The sequence below is a fragment of the Tamandua tetradactyla genome, chromosome 13, assembly GCF_023851605.1.
Source record: "Tamandua tetradactyla isolate mTamTet1 chromosome 13, mTamTet1.pri, whole genome shotgun sequence".
In the NCBI taxonomy this organism is placed as follows: Eukaryota; Metazoa; Chordata; class Mammalia; order Pilosa; family Myrmecophagidae; genus Tamandua; species Tamandua tetradactyla.
In genome coordinates, this window is record NC_135339.1 from 87,676,538 (window position 1) to 87,696,098 (window position 19,561).

The following is a 19,561-nucleotide window of genomic DNA, read 5'->3' on the forward strand; positions in this document are numbered from 1 at the left end:
CCCTCGGCTCCCTCAAGCCCACTCCAGTCTCCGAGGCTGCTCCCCCACACTCAGGGTGGCTCCATCATCATGCCCCGTAAGCTTCTGATGCTGGGATAAAAACCCTTAAAGTCTTGGATAAGTAAGTCTCCATCTGAGGATGGCGGCTTCCACAAGGAACCTGGGTCCCAGAGGGGAGATGGAAGCCAGGTTAATAATAAGTCTCATCCAAGTGTCCTTTCCAATGCTGGGCACTGCTTTCAAGTGAGCATCTTAACCACCCCTCGTATATGGTACCGCGACTGCTGCGTGTCCTATTTTGGGCAGATTTTCCACATTAGAAAGCAAAATGGTTAAAATAATTGTACTATACACCTCCCACTCATGACACTTTGTTTAATTCAAAGTCAAATACCAAAGCAAGTCAAATGTGGTTTCCCACATTTATAGATTTAGAAACTGCCTGACCATCCCCCAGACTAGCCCCCACCCCCCTTTTTTCAGACACAGCTGGGGAGGAATTCACTGACCTAATATTACTGGACGGATAATTCCTTGCCTTGGGGAAAGACTGGCAAAGCCCATGGCATCTGCCATTTCCAATCTGTGTTCTGAAATGGCAAACAGGGGCCTGTGCCAGGAAGCTCGGAGTGGGGGAAGGGGGGTGGGGGGGGTAGGAGGATAGGCGGGGGTGGGTAGGGGGCGGGGCTCCACGGGAAAACTTACAAATTCACCTACAGCCTCTCTGGGAATCACTGCTTTGACCTGAAAATGTTGGGCACCTAATTTGACTCAAGCATCTCGGAGGCAGCGTCTGGGAAGACCACTGCATTACAGGGCCACCGCTCCCTCGGGTCCAGTGAGGCCAGCCGGCCAGGGCAAGACGCTGCCGCCAAGTTCACCATCTTCCCGAGATGGCGAGGCAGGAAGCAATGGAATGTGCTTCTAAGGACAGATGGGACTTGCCTAATTGTCCCCAGATTCCTAGCAGCAGGGGTGGCAACTAAACGGTTTCAATTAAAAGTTAAAGAAACAGGGGAAGGAAAGCGGTCAGCACGTTACGCCTGCTGCCTGTAGAGCCGACCCCGGCTCGGTGTGAAGGGTGCCCGAGCCCCATCGCACACTCAAAGTGTCGCTGGCACATGAGCAGTGATGCAATCTCAACATGTCACCCTGACAAGGTGACAACTAAATCTGCCTGTCAAAGGCACTCTCAAGAACACCCGTGGGGACGTCACAGGACTGAAACAAGGTGCAAGGTGACATCTCCATCCTGAGCCCCACCCTCTGGCCGAGTCACTTGGGGCCCGGCCTCCCTAAGTGGCCGAGACAAAGGAACTGGCCGCAAGGCTGTGTGCTTCTGGGGGCCTTCACAGACCGTGGTCCAGGCAGCTGTGGGTGATCTCCACACCATCCCAGGCTGGAACTCAACGTGGAGAACAGACCTTGATGGGGTTTGAGCACAACATGACAACGGAGTGAAATAAACATCCACCCCTTAATCCGCTGGTTTTCGAGTAGGGGACATTTTGACCCTCGGGATATTTGGTAATGTCTAGAAAAATTTCTGTTGTCACATTAGGGTAGAGGATGGGACTGGCATCTGGCAGCTAGAGGCTGTGGATGCTGAGAATTCTACAATGCACACGACAGCCCCCCACCCACATCGGTGTCAACAGTGCCGATGCCAACACTGAGAAACTCCAACTGAATCCAGCGACGCCAAGAAAGAGCTGGGATGGGGTATACACACGTGTGCACCAACACAGGACATGACACATCGCCTATGTGAGGAGGCTGGTGCAAGGGGCAATGTGAGTCACCAAGTGCCTCCAATGAGCAGAGCAGACAAAAGTGAGCTTCCTGCTGTAGCGAGCAGGACCGCGGCACTAAGGTGTCCCAGGGCCAAGTGAGACCATCCTGAAAATCCTAATTCTAAGGAGCAACTGGCCCATGGCACAGTGCGGTCAAAGGGGATGCTAAGAACTCAAGACATAGGATGGACAACCAGCCATACGGCAGGTCTCCAATCTGCACTACACCCCACTAGCTTTGTCCCTCCATGTCAATGAAGCTCCATGAGGAAGAGTCTGACATACAACCTCGAGCACATCTCAGACTAAATCCCAAATGTTAGAAGGCTGCTAAGGTGGGCTCCAGGGTTCCATAAAGCCATGTTCAAGGAGAAGCCCCTAAATGCCAGCAGTCAGCATCCACCAGCCTCTCTGAACACAGCTGTGGCTGGGAGCAGGCTGGTCTGGAACCACGTGGCCAGCTCAGAGCTCCAGCTGACCCCACAGGAACAGGAGGGGAGCACTCAGCAAGGCAGGGGACACACTCCTTCCCAGAACAGAAGTGGCCAGAACACAGTTTAGGGAAACAATCCCACAGCCCCTCATCCCACTTACCAGATACCAGGTCCCACTGTCAGGTGACTGTAAGAACTCAACCAACATCATATCCTTTAGGTAAGTTACTCCTTCAAGAACCGAAGAACTGTCTTTCAAGAAGATAAGAGACCCAAAGGGAACCTGTTCCACCACCACCTGCCCATGCCTGGCAGCCTCTGCTGAGGGCTCTATCTACTTCAGCTGTTTCACGTCTCTTCACCTGAAAGAATGTGCGTGAACTGCCCAAGGGCTGGCCAGCGGGGCAGGGGCAGGGGCAGGGGCAGTGCCGAACTTTGCAGACAAGGCAGTGTAGCAGGACAGATTACTCTCAACTGTGTATAGGACACGTCTGGGAACTCAAGATTTAGGTTAAAGATAAACTCACTTGTCACGTGTGGGTCCAATGACCATCTACTACCGGGGGGTGCAGGGGTCCCTGAGTCTCCCAGAAAGTTAGAAGCCAGTCTTTTCAGATTTTTACCTCCCCTGCCCTTACAGAGTTCTCTCTAGAAAGCCCTTCAACCAGCACCCCCAGATGCAAAACAGGAGAACAGAGAGCAGGAGTTGTCTTTCTGTCACTTGTCACAAAAAAACCCAGCAATGCATGCTTAACATAATACTGAAATCATGAAATAAGAGAATCTGAGTACCCCAGAATTCTGTAACATCACCATTAGCTAACATTTCAGTCTTTTATCCTTCTGGTTAAAGGGAAAGATGACATGGAACTCAAGGTGGAAAGCGTCCTATGGAAAAGAAAATGTTCACAAAAGAGAAAAGTGGAAAGAAAAAAAAATGCAAAGTAAAATGATGACCACGATGATAAAACTCTCTGTGTGATTGAAAACCAAAGCCTCTGGAATGTATTACCAACAGATAAATACTTCCCATTTCTCTAGTTCAAGTCAGGTCTAACAGATCTACACAGCTAAAGCAACAGGTAAACAGCCAAAGAAAATCTGAAAAACAAACAAACAAAAGATCAAAACTTATCAGCCGATAGAATATGCATTACAGCCTGTGGTTGGTTACAAACCTAAACGTGAGAAAGAAATCCTCAAGTGGGTTAAGTTTTCTAGAGACATTTCTGTCTGACAAATACTCTCATCTAAGATGATCATAAACATTAAGATTTTAAAAAAGCAAGAAAGCCAACTCAGGTAAGAAATAACACAAGTCTATGTAGCATGAAATATCACCAAGAGACCTGGTTAGTGAAATTAACTGGTGGTTTAATGGGGGGAGTGTGTGTGTGCGTGTGTGTCTGATACACAAGAATGCCCCAATTTCTTCAGAGAAATTAACATTTCAATCCTGTTTTTATCTAGAAGTCATTAAACTGTGCAACATGAATTATTGGAAGTGTAGCAGAGAATTAACTCTATTCATCAACTAAGTCCAAACACTTTAGAGTGCATCTGTAATGAAAAAATAGCTCTCCATTTCCATCTCTTCTCATTAAAGCAAACCAGTTTTCCCTCTCTCAGTATATAAAACTGTCTTCTCTTCCTGTAATTTATAATACCATAAGCCGAGTCACACACTAAACTATTACACGACTCCAATTAATTTTTGCAGCTTTTGCCTGAAAATTTAATGAGATAGTAGTGTGCGAACCTGCTGACTCCAGATTATGCGTGTGTGCCTGATATTAATGCTGGCTTAATAAAATAATCTGATCCAGGCTGGATGAGAGGTTCACTATTGCCAGAGTGGTGAAGGTAATATGTGTATGAACCCACTCTGCTCGCTTGACTCTTTTAAATCCAATTATAAAGTTTACTAGTCTCAAATTGAACGGCTCCTATTAAAAAAAAAGAGTAAAGAAGCCCATAGTCTAATTAACCCAACACCATTCCTATGAAATTCCAGTGAAAAGCGGAAATGGATGACTTTTTCTAAGACCTTAGTTCTCTACCAAGAAGCAAAATAAAGAGGCTGAACTTCACACAACCAACCTTGAGACAGCAAATGCCCAGGTGAGTCCAGGGTAGGAGAAATCCCATTCCCAGCCCATGGGCTGGCACACCACAGGCACCTGAGACACAGGCAGCGCCATTACCATTCACAGACGTGTGCATGTATGTGTGTACACGAGTGTGCATGTGCACATGTGCATGAGCATGCTTGTGAATATATGAGTGTGTATGTGCAAATGCATGTGCGGCAGTGAATAGATTGGGTCTTGCATGACTCTAAGCCTCAACTGCAGGCCCTCTAGTTACTACCTTTGGCCCAAAGGCTTAGGTGCAAACCAAAGGGAAAAGGAGCATCCGTTCCTTCATACAGAACAGCAGCGGCAGTCAGTAGCCACCTTTCCATAAAAGGCCTATTGAGCACATGCTTTGTATTCCTACTTTTTAAGCCATGATTCCCTCGGCCCCGGGGTAGCCCGGCGCTGCGCAAAGATGGCGTGACTCACTCTTGGAACCGGCTACAGGACCAGAACCAACTGTCTGCTCCTTCCCTGTGCTGGCGAAGATCACGATGCCTCCACTCGTGACCACCGGCAGCCGCGAAGTACTGTTAACACAGGAACTTGCAGCCCAGAGCCGAGACCCGGGGTACTGAAGGGCACAGGGTTGGCATCTGGGTGTGAGGCCAAGCAATGGGTTTATCTCTGTGCGAGGCTAGAAAGACCCCCCAGTCCCCTTCCCCAGTCTGTCCCTCACCCTGGTCACACTCTAACCGTGCCAATGGGCCAGCACAGGGTGCCATTGCAGGGACAGAGACAGTCAACCCTGGCCTGGGTCTGTGGGGAGGGGGTGCAAGCCCCACACAGTTAAGTCCACAGGCTGGCCTTTTGGTGCAGGGGGAGGGGGAGACTTCCTGAGTCAAGAACCCCCTCTTTTTTGTGTTTATTTGTTTGCAAACAAATACAGCTGCTATAGAGAGAGATTATAGGAAAACTATCAAAGCAACAGCTGGTCAGGTGCAGTCACTTTTAAACGCCTTTAGATCCTGCACCTGATTGCATCAGGAGAAGGTAACTCACTTGGAGGTGGTGGGGTGGGATGGAGCATACCGGGCACGTGGGCCGAACCCAGATCTGGGTTTAAATCGCACCCCTCCTCCCTCCAAGGGCTGAGAGGACTCAGTATCCTCCTCTCAGCTCTGCTTTCTGTGGCCAGGTTAGGACCATGGCTCAGCCTCAGGTGCGCTGGAGGGCAGACGCACCACCCCTCCCGGCAACCTAAGCTGACGATCTCCCACCAAGGGCTGGGAAACGCACCCTTTCCAGGAAATAGCCTTTAGGGGTGCAGCGCCCCACGCTCCAAAGGAAAAGACGGCACATCGCGGCTATAGGAACCACCATCAGGTCTGGATGGGAAAAGCAGCTGCTGAGCGGCCAAAGCCACTTCCCAAGGGAGAACAGGAAGGTGCCCAACCAACAGGGAAGGGGCTACTCCACGAGGGCAGACAGGTCAGAGGTCAGCCCAGGCCCGAGGACACTTTCTCTCAGCCCGTTATGTCACTGCAGCTGGTCAGCAGAGGCTGGGGCGGGACTGAGGGACCTGAGACCAGGGCTGGTCACCTTTGGTTCTCTGCAGACCCACCACAATCCTAGCATGGCCCGACTAGAGGCACCCACAAAACACAATCCCTGTCCAAAGACTCCACGAAAAGGCCCCCAATTGCACACACCAAGTCCTGGGAGGGCCCGTAGGTTTGATCAAGGTCACATACAGGCTGCAAAAACCCTCTCATGTTGAGGAACAGAAGCGATTAGCTGTGTTACGGGCAAGCACAGATGTTGTCTATGTCTAAAAATTCCCAAATAGATCAATTAGCATATTATAAAGAATTTACTTCCATTTTCCCTTGGCAGATCATAAAAGCCAAAACACAATGCTCAGTTTGAAATTGACAAGTGTATATACCCAGAGATGCTCTATTAAATGGAGACAACAGCAAAAGAAAATGGTATTTACAATGATTAACCACCTAATTAATTCTAAAGAGTAGAATGTCAAAAGCTATAAATCTATTTTTTTGGTAACCTCAGCTCAACATCTAACAGGTCCCTTCTGCTCCGTGAAGCGAAGCCCTAACATTTCCCTAACATTTGCAACCCGGGGTACACGGCAGCTCCAGTTTGTTCACACGTGGAAAGGCAAGGGGAGGCTGGAACCCGGCGGAAAGAAATACACACCCATGCACAAAAACAATTCAACAGCAATACATTTTAAAATGTAAATAAGTTACCGAGCTTAAATACCACAAATACATGTAAATATTAACGGGGTACTAAGGATATGTGCCCACTGCCTCCTGTGACAGTTATCCTCGTTCAAAAGAGGAAATTCTCCAAGCTCTGTTTCGGGAAGAAATACAGGGGCCTTTTGTGTTTCCCCAACTGAACCATGGAGGAGGAGAATTCTAAGGCAGACCAGGCGATGGCATTATTAACCTCCGAAACACTGAGCATTTTCCTTCCTTGTCTGTTTAGAAATTACCCTTTAAGGAAAGGGAGACTGGAGGAGAAAAAGGACAGAAGAAATAAGGGCAGGAAGAACACCGAAAGCCAAAATTAAGTTAATAGATGCAGAGCTGTCCTTCTCACCGTTCTTCCTGAATTCTTTCCTAGATTGCAAATCAAAATCTGCATTTAAATAGAATATTTTTTAATGTAGAAAAGAGGAAGCCCTAGGGTACGAAGGTATCTGCCTTCAATATCTACGGGCACAACGTTGCATTGTAAAGAGAGGCGGTGTTTTGAAATTTACTGAACACATTATGGATTCCAAATTGTCTTGTTATTACTGCTATTTTTACTAAATTTCCCTATCCTAATAGGTGTTTCTCTTATGGCCGGGACCATTAATACTAGTAATGTGATGCTACATCATTCTATCAATTTAATCTTGAGAAAAGATTACACCCATCCAGGGATCCCATAAGCTGCCAGGCTCTGAATACCCCGGCCATTATTTAGTGTGAAATTCAAACAGCCGGAATTCATTAACATTGGTTGCGACAAATCTGCATTTTTAGATTTTTGCCATAAAATGCGGGAGTCCAGACCCGTTGACCCGAATCTAACAGGCTTTCATGTGAAGTGGCCGTGCTAAGTGGCCTGTCCCAGCCAGCTCTTGGGATAAAGCCCCCGGGGGCCTGCCCGCTCCGTGGCTGACCGGGTCACCTCTGGGGAGAGCCGGGCTGTGCGGGACTCAGCCCCTTTCTTCCATTTGGGCGAACTGCGGGGCCCTGGAGACTTCCATGGGAGAGTGGGACCCGTTCCCGGAACACACCAGGACACAGGGCCAGTGAGGGGCACCGAGACACAGGGCTGGGCGCAGGGGCACTGGGACACAGAGTGGGGTGTGGGGGGAACCGGGACACAGGGCTAGGAGTGGGAGGAACTGGGACACAGGGCTGGGCGCAGGGGGCACCGGGACACAGTGCCAGGAGCGGGGGGGGGGGCACCAGATCATGCATGGGTGCAGTTCCATCACCCCAGGGCCCTGCCTTGGCTGTGGTAGAAAGGCGTAGTTTCACAAAATACAGCCAGAAATCAACACCCAATGAAGGACATCCAGGAAATGCTTCAGGGAACCCCAAACACTCATAATTTGATAAAGAGATCATTGCCAGGATGGCTGGGGTAGGGATGGGGGCAGGGGCCACCCCAAGTCTCAGGAGACCAACAACCTTCAGAAAAAACGACAGACCTGTCATGAGCAAGGAAGTTGAGTTCTATCCACCCTGTAACTGAGCACAAACCTAAATTTCCCTGTAACACGGACGGCAAGTGCCCCTGTGAGACCTGCACTGTACCTCCTCTGCCAGCCCTGGGCGGCCCGTCTGGGCTCCGCCGAGCTAAGCTGATGTCTGTCTGCACCTCCTGCCATGAGAACACCCACTCTTTATTAAGCTCTTACAACAGGCCAGCTACCTGCCAAGCACTCGTCCAAGTCAGTCTCCTTTAACCCCCACAACTCTGAGATGAAGTACAACTACTAGTCCCACTTTACAGAGAGGAAAACTGAGACGCAAAATTCAAGGGAGTCAGTGCCAACAGAGAAGGTCAGGTTTAAGTCGTAAGAATTCCCTGGCCTTTCCCTCTGCCCATCGCCACGGCCATGGCCAAGTCCTGGACAACTGGAATCCGAGTGCAAGGAAGGCGCGCCCGCCACAGGGTGCTCAGAGAGCGTGATGGGGAGCTGGCACTCCCAACCTGAGGAGCTGAGCTGAGCTGCTCTGCTTGACCATGCAAGCAGAGGCTTTCCGGCCTTACACCGGCCTCCGTGGTGCTTCCACTTAAGCCCGTGGGAGATCAGAGTCCAAATCAATATGATCCTCCTTCCTGGAAGAAGAGGCAACCACACATTGCACTTTAGAGGCCATCCTTTGCTGTAATTAGGAAGCGGCAGTGAGTTTCAAGCAGGTTATGAGGAGCCAGGAGTGCTGGGCTCTCATCAAAGGAAAGGTTTCCAGCGAACGTGGGACCAGGATTGTCAGCCCCGACGCAGGAAGCACCAGCTTCCAGGCCTTCCAGGGCCAGCAAAGCAGGAGGCCCCACGCTGGGGTCCATGAAGGAATTTGATACAAAGGCCATCTGTCCTTGGGTCCCGAGGGACCTGGGGCTTCGGAACGGGAATGTGCAGGGCCCTCTCGCTACCCTCCCCATCCCAGCTGGGACCGCGTCATGGCACAAACATACAAGCCCTCCCAGAGGGCGAGGAGAGGGGAGTGCAGCCCGATCTCCAAGCCACGCAGACCCCCCAACCCACCCATCCAGCATGGAGGAGAGGCAGGGGCACGCCTGCCCTTCCCCGGGGCGGAGAGCTCAAGAACTTACTATTGCAGGAGGTACTTAACATGTACCTCCCGCAAACAGGCAGCAGCCCGCGCTGGCCTGCCTTTTGTCTGCAGACTCCCAGCGAACTCTGAAACAACCCTGAATTTAGGACAGACCAGGCGCTAGGATGACTCCCCGTTTGGGTCCAGCCCATTCTGCACCTCTCTCATCCCACTGCTACCTGGGATTTTTTTTTTTTTTTTGGCATGGGCAGGCACTGGGAATCGAACCCAGGTCTCCGGCATGGCAGGTGAGAACTCTGCCACCGAGCCACTGTTCCATCTCCCCCTGGGATTTTTTCATTCAAAAAAATATTTGCGGTGTCTTATACTCTGTAGGCCACGTACAAAAAATTAAGGACACGGTGAGGGCAAAGGAAGTGACCTTTGCCTTGGGGAGCTTACAGAAAGCATTCTGGAAGGTTCTTTGTTACCAGAGCAGTACCCCTTAATCCAAGCCCATTTATCCCACCATTTATTTTACTTGATAGAGGAAACAGAAGGCTCAGGGTCATTCAAGACAGAACCTAAAACCCTTGATTGCTGTGCCAAAAAAAAAAATGGACTTCAGGTTCACATCAGACAATTGGTCACCCTTCCCCTCTTAGGGGAACACAGGAGAGGATCCAACCGGGTGATAGGTACCAAGGCAAAGCAACCCACAACGCTCCTGATAAACCCAATCCCAACAGCAATCTATCGCACTGATGAAGACATGCAGACAAGGCAAAGGGGCCTAAGTCCAGCTCGAGTCACCATGTCCCCATGCACTCGTACATATTTACCTTACTGAGTTTCTGGGTCATGGATGCAGATATCTTTCTTTGGGTTTGCCGATGGGGTGGGAGCTGGCTGAAGCAGAAGGCATTCCAGCAAATCTGCCACAGAGCTCCTGGCCTCGGTTCCTTGGTCCAAGTTTCCCACTGAAAAGGGGCAAGACCCACTTGCTTTTCTTATGCTCTGGCATCCTGGCACAGAACCACCACCCAGCTGCACTGTCTCCTCTGCACCCCAGTGGCAACAGATTGAGCTGCACCACTTCAGCTCGTTTTCAGGGAGTAGTTGTTTACACCCTGCCTGGGACAACAGAGGTTTGCTTTGAATTAAACAATGTATAGGTCAACTGAGAAGAGGGAAGGCAGGTGACCACAGAAAAGGTACTGGGTCACAGGAACCGAATGTACACCAAGACACTTTGTTTTCCACCAATCTTCTGCATGAGGGCCTGATACTGCTCAGATCGGTTGAGCCCCACTCCTAATAGACCTCACTGAAAGCTTCTCAGGACATCTGATGCTGAGAGCCTGGAGAGAGAGCAGAATGGGGGTGGGGGTGGGGAGTGGGGGGGGGTAGTTACCCATTGTGGCCGTCTGGGTACATTTATGAGGAAACAGAAATTAAATATTGTAATCAGACACTCTGAACCGATCTTCCATGAGCTTGTTTTTTTTTTTATCTTCGCACATTAACATTTTTTCCTAGTGTTCTATCTTTTTGCCATATATAATTAATTTTAACAACGTCTGCAACTTACCCCACAGGTTGTTGCTGTTTCTTTTAAACAGTATACTGCTGAGAAATTGATTTGTTTGCTCGGCATGCCTAAAGGAACCACATTATGAAAAATGTACGAATGTCACCGCTCAGGCTGCTTTCTCAGGATCAGTACAGAAAAACATCCTGTTTTTCCTCCTTGCACACTCATGAAAGACACGCTCACGTATTACCCACACGTCCACCCCCTCGGCCCCTACAAACTGATGAGTTACACAGCATTCTTTTTAAAAACCTCCTATTTATTCTTAACTGGTACATGTTGAGTGGAATTATCTTAATTGCTACATGGAAAGAATGAATTCCTAATGCATTCAGTTAGCCAAGAAGACTTTGTTTTTAACGGCCTGGGGCCAGGAGGGAGGTGCGGAGTTTGCCAAAAATAAATGAGCCAATCAGTAAATAAAGCAAGTGTGCTCTGAGGGTGTTAGGCGGATGGAAACTAGGGATGGAGGAAGCCACAGACAGCACCATCTCCCCACCCCAAGACGAAACTACCCGCCCCGGGGCCGCCTTCCGCCAGAGATGACTGAATTCTCAGCCGTATCCTAAAGCCTTCCTTTAGAACATGCACCTGACTGCCTGCTCTTTAAATAAGGGACACAGTTAAGACCCAGAAACTCAGCCATGAGCAATTCTCAAGGTCCCTAGGTTCTTTCAGCATAGGTTTGAATTTGGTCCTAAGCAGAAATCCTTTTTAAGAGTTTGCTGGTGTGTCCTGGTAATGCTAGTTTGCGTTTCAACTGGGGCAAATCCCTATACGCTGCAGTGAAGTGGTGTGTCCTTCCATAAAAACCTAGGTGGAATTGTAACTTATCCTGCCCAAACCATGTAAATATGCTATTGGTCTAATACATTCTAATGCAGTATCAGTGGCAGTGGTTAATGCATACATAAACGCTCAAAAAAACATTTACAGAAAGAAAGAACGCTTTTCTCTTCTGACCCAGGAAAACTTGATTAGACACCCAACATTTTAAACAATGAGGAAGCTCATTTCCCCATCCACTCATGCAGTGACATAGAATTTCATCCCCCAATTAGAAACTTGACAATAAACTTAAAATAACATCTCCTTTAACAAATAGGGGCTCTTACCCTGTCCCTGGCCATGGCCTCCATCCACTCTTTGGCCTTCTTCCTTCTTCTAACAGGCCCCAAGTCTCAGGGAAATGCTAACAGATCAGTCCACCGATATTTGCATCTGGCTGTCCCACAGAACTGAGCTTCTGTCCTTAATCCACTGAGGAGAACAGGGAGGGACGGGAAGTATGGGCCCCATCTCAGGTGCAGGTGGCTTTCGAGGGGGAGAGGGGCATCCTCTGTGCCCAGGAGTCCCCCCCCCCACAGTACTCTAAGGGGTGAAAATGAACTTCAAGAGCAGCAAAGACCCCAGGAAATCATCACCGACTGCAAGGGGATCCCTCAATGATCATGGAGGTATTCCCTGAAACTCTCTCACCAGCACGGGACATGGGGAAACCTGAGTTTCAGCTTAGACCATTGACATCTGCACCCCAGATCTAATAATGCAATTCCTCATTAGCAAATCGGGGATCCTCGTAAAGCTAACAGGGATCTTGGGGAGAGAGAGGGTCACTCACCGCTGTGTTCAGTAAGGTGGCTGAATGGTGTGTGCCCAATTCACCCCCCTGCCAGGAAAGAGAACATGGTGCCTTCCCCCAACCCCACAGGCATCCCTCCCAAGTCGGGGTCTCAAACCACAGAGGCTCTGGTGGTGCACAGACCCACCCTGGCCAGGAACCCCAGGAAGCAGGAAAGCTCACTTATTCCCCACGCATGGATGACAGAGTGAAAATGAAGACCCTCTGTTTCATTCTGCCCCTTCCTAACTGGTGAGGAGACTCGGATTGAAACCAGCAGTGGGGGTAGGGTGGAGACCAGCATAACACAGAAAGCAACCCTCACAGAAAGCAAGCGCTCTTCCTGGTGCTTGTTAGAGGAGCAGGGGTCAGGGGATTAGAGTCCTGAGCTTCTAGGTGATACTGGGCTAGGGTCAACTTTGAAAACAAAAAGAAGGGGCTTGGATGGGATGGTCTCTACAGCCCTACTAGGCAAACCATACTAGGACTTTGAGATTCCCAGGAGGGAACAGACTAAGATTGAATGAACATCTTCCATTTTATTCTTGGGAGGCAGACAGTAGCTCTAATCTGCTTGAATCTACACTCGTGGGTGCAGGAGGCTTAGGAGGGAAAAACTCCAGACAGGAATCAAGGGCTCCAGCTGTCCCACCCTAGAGATGATGAAATCCCCACCAGCCCCATCTCTGCCTCCTGACTGTTTCTTACCCTGAGTCCCCTGGAGATGAAAGGCCCTGTACATCTTCCTCTAGCATCTGGTTTCCAATACTGGCAGTCTTGGCCCCAGCCTAAAAACTGGAGCAGGACCACACATCCCCAGCGAAGGCCAGGGCAGTGCTGGAACCAGAGTGGTCACGGCCAGATGCCTTCCTTGCTCCCTGACAGCTGGCCATCAGACAATCCTTTTTCTTCTGTTTGGGGGTGGGGGAGGCAGGAAACACCTAGCTTGCTAGCAACAGGGCAGAGACCCCAATGACGAGCTGGCCTGCAAAAGTCACACATCGGATGGTCAGTCACCTATGGGACCCCAGCACAGCCAAGTCCGCATGATACACCAAGACTAGACCCTTCCCATCCCAAACACATCGAGTTGCCAGCACCGGATCAACCTAGGTCACTTTTCCCTGGGTCTCATTAGGCAGGTCAAGCTTCTACACCATTACTGCCACCGGTCAAAACAATTCACTCAGCAAGTTTCTCTAGGCACAGGCAGATGGACACACAGTTGTGTCTGCAAACCCACAGCCATGGCTGTGCCACCATCATTTTACATATTAAGGGTGAAGGGCTTGGCATTACATATCCACTTATTTGTAGATGCTTAAAGTGGTATTTTTTGTTTTTTTTCCAGACACCTTTATTAAAATTACAAGATAACTTGGTGCTGCTGAAAATATTAATGCTTGAGAACAAAACGGCACAAGAGAAACAACCCAGCCAAATGGATGGTGAACGAACCCTGGTTCTGGAAGAAGTTGGCAAACCATACAGAATAGTGGGGTTTCATTTTAACAAGTCATCACACACTGAAGGGAGGAGAACAGAGACAAAATACGGTGAATGTAAATTTGCTACTCATACATCATGATTAACGGTAAAATGAGCTTCTTCTGGGGAAGAGCTAAAATGTCTTAAGTTATTAATGAAACAAACAAAGGAACATAAACCTGCCTATCAAGTCTACAACAACAGACCTGCATGTCCTTTGTCCACATTCTTCTCCCTGATCCATTTCAAATAAGATCTCCATCCAGACCAGGTGAGAAGCCAACCTGTGGGCCTTTTGGAACCAGGTCTGGTGTGTATGGAGTGTAGGTGACGCCGGGCGGGCTGGTCGAAGTAAGGCAGCTCCGTGCAGGAGGCCAAGTGCAATGGTGGGCTTTTGGGGGGCACTCGAAGATTCTGCCTTGGGGTACATTTGAGTGTGGTTGGGTGAAGGCTAAGCCCATGGCGGGGCATGCCAACGTGGGAATGGCTGTAGATACCCCAACATATTGTCATTATCATATTGAGTCTCTTAAGCTCTTTCAAAGTGTTAGAGAAACAGTTTCTCAAAATCAGGCCAAAAAACAACAAATGCCAAGCAGGGTTAAGGGTCTGAGCTCATGGGGTCCCTCAGGAAGCACCTGTTGTCAGGATGTCCTGATGCTGGATGCACCTACTTCACCTTGGATGTCCTGGGTCTGAGCTCAAGACCTGTCCTCAACAGGGTCCCAGAGCAACGGACTGAGGCAAATGAAAAGGCTGTTATTCAACCTGCTTTGATACTGGGAGAAAAAAAGAAAAAAGCGCCAATTCCTAAGCATCCCCACATCTTATCTTCAGAGGGTGTAGTTTTCCAAGCCTGCAGGGAATGCCTATAAAGGTTTGGGGCTTCCCTCCTGCCTTTGGGCTTTGCTGCCTAGACGCTTCCCTGACATGCAGGTCAGAGCAGGGGGATTTACTCTGGGGAGGCTCAGGCATCATATACTATGGGGAGGAGGGACTGGGTGCAGGACTGCAGGCCGTGAAGCTGACCCTTGTCCCTCACTGTGACCCACAGATCCAGCACCCCATAGGAGAACTAATACCCTGCAAAACATGGGCTCACAATGACTTTGTACCATATTCACACCTTAGAATTCTAGGCATTTTCCAGCACACAAGGTCTAAAAATAAGTTTGTTTTAGAAGGAGAATAGGCAAGAGACAGGGAAGATCATAGTTGGCCTTGTAAGGTAACCTGAATGCACAGGGTTGAATGGCTGTCATAGGTGTGTTTCCCTAAAGACGGTCCAGTGGGACCTCTGATGGCTCCTGCCCTCCAGTGCCAAGATTCTTAGGGCTGTTCAGACGCCATGAGATGGCAACCCTCCTAGAGCTTGGTGCGCCACCGTTGCCTCTCGTAGGGAGGTACTTGGAAACCTCTGAGGACAGGCCTCTGGATTCCTACATCAAATTAAATCTAAGAAGGCAGGTGGATCTCAGAGAGTAACAGTCTGACTACTCAATTCTCAGATGAGGCCTCCAAAAGCCTTAGGGAAGAGGTGCCCTGCTAACGGCTCCCCACCCCCCACCTGTGTCAGCATTGCCAACTGACCCTTCTCCAGGGAGATAGCAGTAAGACCCCTGCCCACCCACAGTCCACTCTGATGGTTTGGTTCAGGCTGAGATCCAGCCAGGGCCCCAAAAGACTCTACTACCAACCTGGGGGCCAACCCATTGGTGCCCAGGAAGAGATACTGGGCTTGGTTACGGGGGAAAGCTGGCCAGACGTCACAAGGGTGAACCTTTCTTCAAATCAGATAATCCCCCTTGGGCTCCCATCCCCACTCTGTATTCCAAGGAACAAATCTAGGGGTTTGACAAAGCTCACTGGGAAAAGTTGTTCGCGCATTCTTTTACTTCCTTTTAAATGATGATATTAGCTCAAAGAGAAAACCTTTTTTAAGCAGGATGAAAATCAATGCCATCATACAAGTTGACCCTTGGAGATATCCAAGTATGATTTTGCCAAGAATGGCTATAAAGACAGGTTGAAATCAAATGCACAACCCCGAAACTTCACTACAGGTGAAGAACTAAACTATATCAGTTGGTAGTTTCTCAATCACACTCCAAAGGGGTACTTCCTTCAGTGTATCCCACATTCCCCATAAAATCCACCAGAAAGAACCATCTGTGGGCAGCAGATAGGTTTTAAAAATATACATATCTTCAATAAATCCTAGAAGTTGGTAATGTTAGAGCTGACTAAAGGTAGACAAAATCAGCAAGCTGCCTTCCTTCTGAAGATGTCCAGCAAACACCTGAACGACTTGGAAATGACAGGGTTCTGGTGTGGCACAAGACTATTTCTTTAATTCATTTTTGTTCTCTTTAATTAATACACTGAGACATCATAACACTGCTACCAATCTGACTTGAGTTTCCTAATGGCATAATTTCTGTTGACTTATCTCTATAGCAGCAGCAGCAAAAATCACTTTATACTGAACTATCCGGCTCCGAGTTAATTACATGTATTTTGCTTTTGATAAATGAAAATACCAGATGCAATTAATTGAAAAGACAATCAATCTGATCCCAAGGAAACATCCAGAGGCTGCAGCGATCCATAGTCATCAACTAATTGAAAACACATTCCAAAGGGGCTTTTAGAAAACTGAACTTTTACCTGGAGGTGTTTCAGAATAACTCACCAATATATATCCGTCCACAAACTCTACAGTTCACACGAAGAGCTGTCCGTCTTTTTAAGGGAAAATAGCTTCATTGGTTCAAAACCATTTAAGGCGATGAAATTCTGAAAGCAAAATGAATTGGGTCAGTGAAGCTGAAGCAGTGATTTTTGTTGTTGTTTACATCTAGCCATCCTTTAATTGTATTGTTCCAATGCCTTCGATTCTAAGCTATGAGGTTTTATTAAACGGTTTCATTAAAAGTACTATTTGTCTTGCTTTAGTCACACACCAGATCAAATTAAACAGTAGAGCACCAGAACAAATGAACCCTTTCCATCTATTTTGACACAAAGCCAAGTGTGCAAAACCAGAAGGTGATATTGTGTCATCACCGTGAAAATGCCATTTAGCTTTCTTTACATCTCCAAGCAGCAAGCAAAGGGACAAGACAATCAATACCTTCAAGCAAAAAAGTATCACTGACCATTTTGAGAAATACGGAATTATAAAGTGCAATTCATAAGCCCATGGTTTATAAGTGCTATTAGCATAAATGCTGACAACTGTTAATCTACTGTAACTCTGATTAACGGTTGCAGTTGTCCGTTAATAGAAGGAATTTAAAGTTACTACTGAAATTGATTACTCAGTTAAGAATTCAATCCTAATGTTCAATAAAATTGCACTTTCTTGGCAAATGCAATATGAAACGAGGTGATGCATTAAACAGCACTCACATTTATTTTACTATACATGGAACTAGGAGGAAATGCATGGTTCCTTCCATTATCCAAACCACTAGCTACACACAGAGCTGGGGGGGCGGGGGGGGGGGCGCTCTTCTCTGCCTGACAGAAAAGGCAACACTTGGGCAGCACTCATGGCCAGGTGTCTTTTCTATGGCTTTCCCCTGAAGAACAGACATGATTTCAACACTGGGGTCGCTATGCAGCTGGAGGGTCCGTTTCAAGGTGGCCTTTGCAAGCCCCCTGAGAAGGGAGAGAGGTAGGCTTTAAAGAAATGAACTGTTTCAGCCAACCCCGACCACCATTTCCAAGCCCATTTTACAGTCAGGATTCAAATGGTTCATTAATAGGTCCAAAGCATGGAATTACTGTAACCAGCTTCCTGGCCACACACTCTATCATTCAAACCTGTACTAATCTTAGGAAGCTGGAGTTTCTTAATGTGTTCTCTCCCCTTGGCACCTAGTCTTGTGAGATTCTCCTGCCCAATTTTGTGGCAAGTCATGAAGAGGAACCGCTGGACCTCCCACTCCCCATTAAAAAGAAAATTCAACTCTTCTGCTCTTTTTACTACAATCTCACGAAGCAGAGCAATCAAGTGTTCTCACCACAACTGGTTCCAACTTTGAAAGCTGACCTGAGTCAATGGCAGAAACGATTGTGAAGAACTACACAGGTAAAAGGTGGTCTCCTGTCAAGGTTCTCATGCACCCAAGGTCAAGGAGAAGTCCCTTCCAACTGCACCTTACAACCCAAACCTCCCAATCCGGGGAGGGGGGCCATGCAGACACCCCAGGGTGGGGAGGGGACGTCAGACATGCTCTCTCTGTGGCCCCAAGCCTCTAATGACACAATGCAGTCTCATGTCAACTGGGCATCGACTACAGCCAACAAACCATCCTTCTGAGTTGACAGGAGCTTGTCTGGCCACTCATTTAAAACCCATCTCATGAGTATCTTCTGTTAACACTTTCTCACCAGGCTGCTTACATACACAGCTCATCTCCAAGTCTCTAGACGGTAAGCACCTTTTACACATCTCAGGCTCTTCCATGTCTGGGACATGGTAGGAAATCAAATACTTACTAATGAACTAACTGCATAACAGAATTCAAATTCCTTTATCTCGTGTTACTTATCTTACCAAGACATGGGCTTCCTCTCTGATTCTCAGCATGTAGTATAGTAGATGCTAAAATGTTCATGGATACATAAGCAATGATTTTCCAAAAAAAAAAAAAAAAAAATGATATGTATCAATTCAGGCAATAGTCTCTTTTGAAAGGCAGGAAGAAAAAAGGAAGAGGGAAGGAAAACTTAGCAACATCTGTATTTTTCTTGTTTGTTTTTTTTTAAATATCTGTCTGGCTCTCTTCCCATAGGTGGCCTGAGACAATCTCCAAAAATGATTTGCTATTCACACGACACAGAAAACCCTACAAAATCATGCAAATGAAGAGGTTCAAATCCTTGAGCTCAATTTAAGAACACCTGTGAAAACTGCCCAGAGCAGGCATATCTGAACACTCAACAAGTATCCAAAGGATGACACTTTATGGAAGCCACGTGTGTGCCAGTCCATGTTTGGCAGGGCTGGACACCGAGTCGGTGACCCAAAGAGTGATGGATGATTGTTGCACCTGTTTAAAGATGCACAGAGCAAAGCTGAACTTCTCCAGGACACGTTGCTCTATGATGGGATTAGCCCAGACTTGACCTTCCCCTGCTTCATGGAGGCGATCTTTATGGAGAAAGAACAGAGTGTTTCTAAACCAGAAGAGGAGGTTGCACGGAAGAAAACAATATTGTAAAATAAACTGCAGAAACAAACTCATGGCCCAGATATTCAACATATTCAATAAAATAAATGCAAATACAAGTTAAAAAACAAAACAACACTGTCTGAAGACACAGTAACATGTCACCATCTACCTGATCTTAGGAAGATATCAATTCTTAATATTCTCTGCTGTATGGCAAGGATACAGCAGAGAACAGAGGGCTTAATGGGAGGTGACAATGCGTGGAATTTTGAGTGGGAGATTCAGAAGCGCCTGCAGACAACTGAGTTAACCGTGACAGCTTATTTAGTGGATTAGAAACATTAAAGGACTTGGAAGACTGGCAGAATCATTAAAGCAAGTGGTCATTGTTATTGAAAGGGTGAAAGAAGTGCTTAAAAAGAACCAGAGCTCTAGAAAAGCTGAAAATTCAGAAATACTTGTTTCAGCAGATCCTCAATGACAGTACAACAGAGCTGAGCCCTGCAGACTGGCCAGTGGAAATTTCGTCGGCAGAGTTTCTCTAAGAGCTTCCAAGAGTATA

The 19,561-nt window shown here is 47.8% G+C and overlaps 1 protein-coding gene across 7 annotated transcripts in view; it reads right to left on the bottom strand.

The window, feature by feature from the left end:
* The window catches only part of CTBP2 (C-terminal binding protein 2), a 154,756-nt gene that overhangs the window by 86,557 nt on the left and 48,638 nt on the right, over nucleotides 1–19,561 (bottom strand). For 6 of the 7 annotated variants that reach the window (XM_077126364.1, XM_077126363.1, XM_077126366.1 and 3 more), the window contains one exon: nucleotides 16,509–16,612. The gene's annotated coding sequence lies outside the window, so the exon portion shown is untranslated. Of the gene's footprint in view, nucleotides 1–16,483; nucleotides 16,613–19,561 lie in introns of all 7 variants that reach the window. The other variant, XM_077126369.1, reaches the window with a different exon arrangement.